Raw genomic sequence first — 10,228 nt, 5'->3', positions numbered from 1 at the left:
CAAATATTTTGTTTGATATACATTATATCATCCTTCTCCCTCACTAATAAAAAGGAAGTTCTTATTGTTTCTACCACTGAGATTTCTCTAAGGCAAAAATTAAAAATACACCCATGTAGCCCCGAGAAGGAGCATTAGGAGAAATTACAGGAGGTTTCAACCAAAGGGGAAGCAACTTTTGATGTCCAAGAGAAGGCCAACCACTAGAGAAACCCTAGCTAAGCATCTCAAACCACAAACTACCATGCTATAGGAGAAAACAATGTTGCTACAAGAGACATAGTAGATGCTACAGGAGACATCCTGCCTGCTATAAAATTTTCCCAAGAGGCAAAAATGGGCCCTATCTTGAGAATTATTGGCCACAAAACCCTATAACATTGAAAGAGTTTGCAAGGAAGGGGTAAGTACTTGATCTATCACCTCTTACAAACAAAAATTCTATTTTTTAAAAAAATTCCTCCTCTAAACATCTTGCAACAAAACCATAAAAAAATTTGAAGTGTGGATTTTTCTTGTAAGGATGAGCATTATGATGGGAGAATAAACTTGTTTTGAAATTGGCATACCATTTTTTACCTCACTCATCAACAAGAAGCACTCCTCTTGCCATAAGTTGATATTATAAGTGCTCTGAAATTGATAATTGGTAGCAGGTTTCCCTTGCACAAACCTTCAGAAAACATGTACAAATTTTGTTGACATGGATAGAGAAGGTTTTTTGGACTTGAAGAGATAGTCATGAATGGATCTACAGAAGAATAAGAGGATGGAAAAGAAAAAGAAAAGGTTGAAACATAAGAAAAAATGTCTGGGAAATCATAACAAAGGATAAACAGAGAATAAGAAGCAAACTAAAGAGATAACCTCCCTCCAGTCCAAAAGAAACGAGCCCCAAGCCTCTCAAAAGAAGCCAAGCACTAGGGGAACCATGACCAAACAAATAATAGAAGAATATCCCTGCTACAGAAAGGCTGAAAGTTCTTACAGAAAGGCAGAAAGTTTCTACAGGAAAGCATAAAGTTGCTACAGGAAAGTTTTGGACAATTATAGGATAGACCAGAGAGGCCACCAGGGCCATGAATGAGGCACAATTAGGTCACTAAGTTGGTTAGAGGGTGACCATCAATTTCAATAGGGGGTATGATGGGCCTCCAAATTAGACATAAATTAAGGTCCATCTGACCATCCTTCAACACATTAAACCTCTCTTTTTGCATTAGACGACATATTTTTAACTTTAATATGTTCATTAGGAAGGTTTATGGATAATTGCATATTTGTGCCTAATATTATTTATTTTTTTAGAATATTGGGAGAATATTGGGCAGATTATGAAGATTTGGAGGAGGAGATAATCTGGTGACTTGCTCCCTACTACACGAGGATCAAGATTGGATAATAAATCAACATGATATTATGAAATTGCACAAATTTTGAAGCTCCAATGATTGCGAAAATCTAGGAATGTGTTCCCTGTCATTTAATGCAGATTCCTAGTGTTGGGAACCAGATCCGATATTTGAGGGATTTTGGATGGGAAAGCTTCCTCCTTTCATGGAGAATACTTTTTCATAATTTTGTATAAGTATCAATTTGAATTTTCCTTTGGGGGTAGATGTTCTTAGTCTTCTTGTGGAGAAAACTTTTATTTTTGCAGCTCCACTTGCATTTCTAGCAGAGATGTATTTGGATTTTATTCAAATAATGAATTTTTGTGCAATTTTTAGCTTTAAATCTTAGTATCCTTCATAGGAATCTGAGTATACTTGGTCTTGGCCATCCCAAGGGCCTCAGATCCTTTTGTATAATTCATTTTTCTTCTTTTTACTTCTTATTCACATGCATCTCTTATTCTTGTTTCTCCTATTTCTGCATTTAGTATTATTGTTTCTTTTGTTGTAGGATTGGGTTAAATTATTGGAGTAAGTTATTTTGAAATTCATTCACAGATTCAAAATAATTATGCATCCTTAGAATAGATTTGAAAAATCATCTTTATCATTGAGCTACGTGGATTGGGTTACTAGTTCATGAATCTAGAATTTCTGGAAGTCCTTGTAGCCAAATAGAAGTAATTTTCTACTATTTTTTAGAACATGTTAATGAGATTGCATTAGATCATAAAAAAATTCAATTCAATAAAAAAATTACCCCATTGCATTTTCACTTGATTAGGTTCAGCATTTAATAGGTTAACTAGCTCACTAGTTCTCGAATTTCCAGAGTTTAGACTAGTAATTTTGTGTTATTTTTTAGCACGTGTGAACAAGGGTATTTTGGAGTGATTCCACTTTGAATGGGATATAATACATCCTAATCAATAAAAAAAATTGTCCCATCCATTTTCATTTGTTTTACTTGTCATTCAGTGATTTATCTCCTCTTGTAACAATTATGTCTTCTCTTATAGCAAATCTGTCTGTTCCCGTAGCAAACCTATAACACCACTTTCCTTCATCAGTTTTGATCCCCATTGTAACTATTACTTAGTCTAGATGAATAAAGACCCCCAAATATTATTTATGATTAGGGGAAGCTACTAAGACACTCCAACCCTTCCTTTTATTCACTGTAAAAACAGAGTAGAGTTAGTTTCTTTATCACAAGTATGATGCAAGTAGGTTACTAATTTACAAGCAAGTGTGAAGTAGGTAGATGGTACCTGCAATTTTGATTGGTAGTTTGATGAATTATTTAAGATAAGATAGCTTTATTTCTAGAAGTATATTAACCTTTTTTCTTTCATGAATTGATTAGTTATCATTTACAAGTTGAGCAAGTATCATTTCCATTTCTTGCAAATAGAGTAACAATTCCATTTTTTGATTTCATGACATTCACTCCACTACATCAAATCAACAAAAGGACATATTGTATGTTGCAAATATAGTGTTGATACCTCTTAAGTTTGTATGAACCCCAGGTTGATAATTAAATTTGGTAGCCTTGGGAGTTGCAACATTATGTTGCAACACTGAGGTTCATTGGTTAGTACACCCATAATGGCCACATTGAGTTTTCCCAAAATCACTTTAGGGACTCTAGTTTAGTACCTATATCATCCATCTCCAACCCCTCCAAATCACCTCAAACCCCATGCAACTTTCACACCCATGCAATCTATTATGATTGTCCCTTTCACTATTATTTGAAGTTATGATGGAACTGAAGTAGTGAAAGGGACTGTAAGAAACAAATTGATTGTGGCCACCAAATCTTCTACATCAAAGAATGAACATTTAGATGACAACTACTAGTCTCATTTAGATGAGAATTTGTTCATTATATTCCAAGCCACTTCTTGGTATAGTGATACTTCTTTACGAACCCATAAATTTAGTCCCTTTAACTCATATATGAATCACTAATATAGGTTGGAACTCCACCATTTCCATTTTACCATTGTGTTATTGCATCCATATCTAGAATATGACCACATCCATAATATGGAAACATCATCTAGAATCTGCATCATCAATCAAGTTTTTTGATTCCACTACTCTAAATACATCCCACATGTTAATAACATGCTAAAACCTAGGGGCACATTCACCCCCCATCTAACCTCCGTAGATGGAGGGTCCCATGCCAGAAACACCACATTCTTTCCAAATATGCACCATTAGTGCATATGTGTATGACCACTAATTGGAGCATTCCCTTGGCATGTTACATAGACTTACAACAGGGGGAATCATTCCCATCTTTGCATATTGTATAAATTCCCTCATCTGCTAGGGAGAAATATCTCATGCTTAGGGGCATGATGGCCCCTTTTTCCAATTTTATTTCGATCTTTATCCACTCTTATCCCAAGCCCGAAAATTTCTACTTAAGGTCAATTATCCTCTCATTTCTTGGTAATATGTCCTACCAAGTCCCCCCTCCTGATGAACCAATTACACATTGCATATAGTTAATGATCAGTACAATAGATTGAAACATTCTACTATACGTGATGCCCCACTTACCATCTGATCCCCATGTTTGACTTTGTTTGGGGGGGAGGGGTTACTTTACTAGTTCATTCCCTTCCCTTTCATGGTTTGATTCTTCACTAGGAAACATCTTTCCAAGAAGCCTTAAGGAACTTTTATTTTTCCCCTTTGGACCCTTTTCGAACCATTCTTAGATAAGTAATGTCACCTACTTGAACTTTCAAATCTAAATTCCACTAGTCAGTTTGTCTACAACAAACTCACCAAGATTGAGGGCCTCATTGTCCTTTCCAGGATCTCCACAAGCCAATGCATAAATAACTTGGATTTGGAGGGAAACCCCTTTTATAAAAAAAATCCACAAATTTTCACTTAGCTATTACAAGCTCATCCTAGCTTCATTTGGTGAACCATTAACACCAATGGAAAGCTCTTTATGAGCCCTCAAATGGGTCTTCCTCAGTGTTGTGCCAGCGTCCCCAAGATTTGAGCCACTTTTTCAGACCCAGAACCCAGGTCACTACCCAAAATTGAATGACACCTTCAAAAAAGTAAGATAATATGGAAATGATAGTACAAATGCAATTACTTGAATAAGACCCTGACTGGACTTCTACTAGCCATGACAGTTATTTCGTCAAACATATCACGAATATCTAATCTACAGGTGTAAATAACATATCTGAGTATAGGGGTCTCATACATAGCTGAGAAGTGCTAAGAGACATTGATTCCTCAACACACTAGCTGTCATTTCATCCATTAGGTCATAGATACATTGTTCATTCATTTACCAGTAAAAACATGATGAGATCCATACTTACCTACTGTCATAAAAGATATGCATAACCAGCATAATAGCAAAAAAAAAATACCAATGAAATCATGACCATATGATCCACATATAAACCAATATAATACTCATATAAATACAAGGAGAAATAACCTCATATTGATGATGCAAAATCCAAACCCGAGATGGGACTTCCATGTTCCACTTGAACACAGAATGGCCGAGCCAAATCTCTCTTCAGCGATTCACCCTTGTGCCATATTCTAAGCATGAATGTGGAACTCAAACCAAAAGAACCAACCAGGGCATCCCGAGGCTAAACCACCTCACACTCATCAATAGAAACCAATCTTTATCGTAATCCATCCCAAATCACTAGGCCAACACAAAAAACATGTAATAACATGCTTTACCATGATCTCCACCGGATCACTAGGAAAATCAAGCATGGATACCACCGGATTTCTCCACCTACATTGTGAGGAATTTTCTGGATTTCTCCACCTACATCGAGACCCACTCTCCATGCTTTACCACATATCCCAACCTAGGATTACTAGTCCCAACGGAGAGAATTCCACCTCTTGGCTTTATCGTATATCCCACCATTCATCGACAATGATTCCTAGGCCCACCAAGGCACACAATCCTAGATTTACCACAACCCACAACCTAGCTCATGGGTTACTAGGCCAGTGGTTTTACCATGATCCACAATTCATTTTAAGGACCACTAGGCCATGTGTTCTATCATTCGGATATCCACCTCACTTAGCTTTGAATCCACCCAAAAATCCATCTAAACCAAAACATGAGAACCCCATCACACCATGGCTATTCGAAAATGGCAAGGCTAGGCTGAAAACACTTTCACACCTGGAAAAACCCATGCCATGACTGCAAAAATCCACATGAAATACCATGTATATCAAATCTAGTAAGGAAAACACATATGCAAGTCGATACCTGTAAAGGATACTTTTTTAGTTGCTTGATCATGCTCTTCCTTGCCTGCTCCTTCCTTCCTTTTGCCTTCTTTTCCTTTCTTGATACAATGAAAAACCTGAGAAAAATCTTGAGAAGAATCTTGCCAACTTATCCTCACAAGACTTTTTATGAATGAGGCCTCTATTTTCTTCAATTTCCTCCTCACATGAAACTTGTGACCTTTCACCTCCCTTTTCTCCTAGTTTCCTTTATTTTCATAAATGAATGTGCCAAAAATGCCAGTTTTCCTTTCCAAAGCCTTAGCCATCTCCTTTTCCAATTTCCTTAGCCATAATAAACCGATGAACACCCATAATAGGATTTTTTTTCCCAACATTCAGCTTGGAATATGCGTCCCATCAACTATGGCCTTATATATTTTTACATGAATTTTAACGAGGGATGTTACACATATATTCCCTTTTGGATTCGAGGCCCATTTTTCCTTCATACTAGATCCGACACCACTTGAATTTCTCATGTTCACGATGATAGCACATGGTCCCCATGACTCCCCCCTTTTATAACCTCTTGGTTTACTCCATGAGGACCTTCTACCACTTGTACTCAGTTCAGTCAATGGGAACATCATTGGGTCACCCTTGCTTAGAGCATCAGAACCACATTGAGTTTTTTTACAATATGTCAACCCATCCATGTGTCATATACATCCCATATTACTAATATTTGACCTCTATATGTCCCATGGTTTACCAATATGTCTTTGAAAAACGTATATCCTAGTAATTGACCATTCGTTGGGGAAGTTTTTCTGTCACCACTAGGTCAGGCTTATATGCTATTCTCTAACAAGGGAATTCATAAGTACACCAAGCATACCATTCTTTCCCCCATTGGTGTGAGTCGCTATCAGTCACATTATACTATGTACCCTGTTCCATTGTTAAGAACTCCTCATTGCCTTAGCTTTGACGAGCCTTCATCTATTGAATTCAACACATTTATTCCAAGGGAATTTCCTAGAGGGAAATATACCTTGGATCCATTTTCCTTATTGGTAGGTGCGTCATATCAATAAGAGGGAGACCTCATTGCACTTTGACTTGGTTATTCCTCATGTACTTGACCTCAACTTATTATCGTATAATTGAGAATCGTAATCTTGATGGTCTAGTGATTTAGAAGATTGTGCCAACATTCACCAAGCATATGTGAGATGTTTCCAAAACTCAGGAGGGTGTTTCCCTTAAAGTAGTCCCTCGTAGGCTCGACATTCAAAATTTCGTGGTCCAACCTCATATGCATTTTAGTAGATTTAATTGGCTCAGTTTCTGCCATTCTTGGAACCCACAACATGAGCCTCCCTACCTTGTTCACAGGCTGACTATTCCCTTTGGAATTTTTTCAATCATTTCCAAATCAACCTTGCATGCTATAATCTAATAAAGGAAGAGTTAAGTCCACCCATTATACCATTCTTTCCCCCACTAGTTTTAGCCTCCATAAATCACTTTATACTATGTATATCGTGCCCTTATTGGACTCCTCATTTCGTCAGACTTGATGGGCCTCATCTATTGACTTCAACACATGTATTTGATGGGAGTGGCCTAGAGGTCAATGTACCTTGTATCAATTTTCCTCATTGGTGGGTTCCTTGAATCAAGTAGAGGGAGACGTTGTTCCCTTTGACTTGGATGTTTCTCATTACTCAACCTCATCTCATTATCACACGATCAAGAATCATACACTTGATGGTCTAGTGTTTCAACATATTGTACCAACATTGATCAAGCATGTGTGAGATGTTCCCATACTTGAGGTGGAGGTTTCCATTTATGTATTCCCTTGCATGTCTGACCTTCAATAGTTATGATCCAACCTCATATTGAATTTAATAGATTTGACTAGCTTGGTTTCTTCCATTCTCAACACCTAGAGCATGAACCTCTCTTCAGTTGGCTTATTCAAATCTTCAAATACATTTCTTGGTTAGAAAGGATTCTCAAGTTGAGGTCACCGCCTCCTATAAACATGAGGGCATGTGGTCCTATATGCCCACATCAACAACAATTTTTTTATTATCCTTTGGCCCTTTTGTTCTAGGCACATGAATATGGGACTATGTATCTATTGTATCACTTTCTAACCCATTAGTGTTGGAAAATATATCACTACTAAGAGGAGGGGTGAATTAGTAGTGATGGAACTTATAAAATTTTCTCCAAATTAATAATTTTTTAAACCATGCATAAATTGAAACACATAAGCAAGGATTAGATAATCAAACACAAGTAAAACCATGCAAGCATTCAATACAAGAGACACAAATATTTTTAGTAGAAAACCCTCCTCCTGGGTCAAAAACCACCCTTTTTATTGTTTCCCTACTCAATATATTTTATTAATATGTTGAAAAATTATACATGTATAAGCTTACAACCATAAGCTGGAATATTTGGCTTGCATTACAATATTTTGGCACCTATCAGTTAGGAAGTTTTTTTTCTCTCACGGATCTATGGAAATATATCTGTTGGAAGCACCCATGACGAAAAATCCTCGCCCAATACCCATTGGACTATCCAACACCAATTGGATGGAGAAATGTATTCCTTCTATTAAATATGCAAAATCATTGCCTACTTTGAAGCCTCCACACCTTCACTTCCTCTATGCGAATCAATTTTCATATATTTTCAAATGGGCTCCCAATCTACTCAACACGAACATCACATCATCAATATCTTCAAAGAACAAAATAAAAACATCACAAACTGCATCACAATATCACCAGACACTACATAATAATCTGTAAAATATATCAGCAAAACCCTCTCTGCAATAACTAATCTTCTCACAAAAAACTGCTCCATACAACCAATAAACAAAAGTTTCTACCAGTCTCCAATAGAACTGCAACCAAACATTAGTTCACCTCCTCGCTCTTTGCATAATGTGTTGGCTGAAACATACACCTTATAACTTATGCAACACCTACAAACTGCTTCAAAAAATCTACTTCACAACTCTCACAACTTACACACTATTCTCCACTCTCACACTCACTCAACACATAAAAAAGAACCATCCCAATATTCTCACAAAAGTATATGTCAAATTATCTTCAACAATCTCCAAATCAATACCACAGGTAGATATCATGGTTATACCAATAACCAGGACACCTGTACCATGGTAATCTCCAAGCCAATACCACGAGAAAATACCATGGTTATTCCAATACCTAGGACACATGTACCATGGTAATATCGAAACCAATACCACGGGAAAATACCATGGTTATGATAATGGCAAGGACACCTATACCATGGTAATCTCCAAACCAATACCATGGTTATGTTAGTACCAAGGACACTTGTACCATGGTAATATTCAAACCGATACCATGGGAGAATACCATGGTTATGTCAAGGACACCTATACCATGGTAATCTCCAAACCAATACTATGGGAAAATAACATGGTTTTGTCAATACCAAAGACACTTATACCATGCTAATCTCCAAACCAATACCATAGGAAAATACCATAGTTATGTCAATACTAAGACTATTTGTACCAAGGTAATATCACGTGCCAACCTACTCCACACACATACCAATACCATGGTAATGTAATACCAAGAATACTTGTACCATGGTAATACTCTACTCATGAAAGTATGCAAGATGCACAAGTAAACTAGAGAAAATGCTCAAACTACAACACAATCATCTGCAATAGACCTAGATACATCAAATGTCATCTAGTGTCTGCACTAACACCTATAACCAATCACACAATCAAGAAAACACATGTACCAAACTAAGCATATGCATCCACATACAGTGAGCTGCATCCCATGCTACCATCATGCTACTGGGTTGACATCAATCCCAACCAGCAACACTACAACATGACACCAACGCCAACAATTAATGATAGCACATTGATATACAATATATTCTTTTGCTCAAACCCACTTTGTTTGGCACACTATTATTATTTGTACTAATTTATCTCGGCAAGTATGGGTATGCCTCCCCTACCTATTTGAGATCATGTATGCCCCCTTTAAGACTCTTTTTCGAAAATAGGTAACCGCCTCCTCATACACTGGTTCGAATCCTTACAAGAATAAACATCTCTCTTTCTATCTCTCTCTCTCTCTCTCTCTCTCTCTCTCTCTCTCTCTCTCTCTCTCTCATGTTTCAAGTGAAAGAAAAATACAATGTATTTTGGTTGTATGATGTGCTCCTAACACTCATACATTGGGGGACAATCTATTTTCACACAATAAGTGATCACCTAGCCAAAATCATTAGGTTGAAATATGCCATGTTAGTATTGGTTTTACACATATAAACCTACTTTCACCTAAAGAAATATATGTTGGCATTATGATTCAGGTTTGGCGCTATGGCACAGGTGTTGTACTTGATGGCAACTCACTCAAGTGGCAAATCTCTGTTCAGGCTCTCAAAATGATAGAAAATAAGGGGTTCGCAGGTACACCGTTCAAAAGGTGCGGGCCCGTAGGCAC

Source organism: Pinus tabuliformis, chromosome 5_2 (genome assembly GCF_031772625.1).
Source record: "Pinus tabuliformis cultivar Carrire ecotype Pingquan chromosome 5_2, CPIR1, whole genome shotgun sequence".
NCBI classification, from domain to species: Eukaryota; Viridiplantae; Streptophyta; class Pinopsida; order Pinales; family Pinaceae; genus Pinus; species Pinus tabuliformis.
The sequence above is the reverse complement of the archived record's forward strand: the minus strand, read 5'-3'. Positions refer to the sequence as shown.